Genomic DNA, 995 nt, shown 5'->3' with positions numbered 1-995 from the left:
AGAATTCCAAACCGGCAAAAAGTGTATGTGCAGAGTTCCTCTATTTCTGACAGTTCTCTGACAGCTTCTTCACATGTACAGCGGTTGAAACATCTGTATCCTAAATGGAAACTAATAGATACAATGTTTCAACCGCTGTACATGTGTTCCTTCTGTCAGAGAACTGTCAGAAATAGCGGAGCTCTCTGCAGGGACACTTTTGCCGGCTGATCGGGAAAAATCCGATTCGCGCACCCGAAGTAGGCAAATATTCGGATTCGCCGCAAATCGAATTTTTCCTGAAATTCGTATCGAATTCCGGTTCGCCTGGTTCGATTCACTCATCTCTAATTAAAACATTTACATATTCTTAAGGATCAGAAAAAGAGCTTTGAAGCAGGCCATCATTGACCACACTACTTGCATTGCAACTAAATTAATTCTCAAAAATCCTCAAAGATCACAACAAAGACTCGGAAGTCCAGTTTTAGTCAGTTTCTAACAGCCTTAGAAACACCTGCTGTGTGTTTATCTTAAAGCCTGTAGGCTGATTCTGGTGTGATAGACGATAATGGGAAAAAGATTTCAGAGCTTTTGTTGTGAATCTCGACGATTCATTTCTCTACGATGCCCATAGCTACAAAAAAATGATACAAGACTTTGTTTTAAAGTGGTTTTGCTGCTTGTTCAGAATCTGTAAAAAAAAAGTGTGCATAGCTGGGACACAGGTTCACTTTAAGTATGCTAGTATATTAAAGTTAATATATGAGAAAAAAATGAAATGCAGAATTGCAGAAAAATACGTATCAATTCTGCCAGAAATCCACCTTTTACCTTCCTTTTGTACAAAGCACAGTGCTCTGAAATCATAAGTGTTATAAGCTCTGCTCAGTTTTTCCCTTGGACTACACATCCTAAGTGTATGGCCACACACTGTAGTAAGGACACTCTGAAAATAATTTTTGAAGCAAAATGAAAAAAAAAAACCATCACAGCACTGAAATCTACAGGAGATG

This window comes from Staurois parvus, unplaced genomic scaffold, assembly GCF_062004578.1.
Source record: "Staurois parvus isolate SC_StPar_1 unplaced genomic scaffold, SC_StPar_1.0 ptg000122l, whole genome shotgun sequence".
Lineage (NCBI taxonomy): Eukaryota > Metazoa > Chordata > Amphibia > Anura > Ranidae > Staurois > Staurois parvus.
This window is presented reverse-complemented; position numbering follows the sequence as displayed.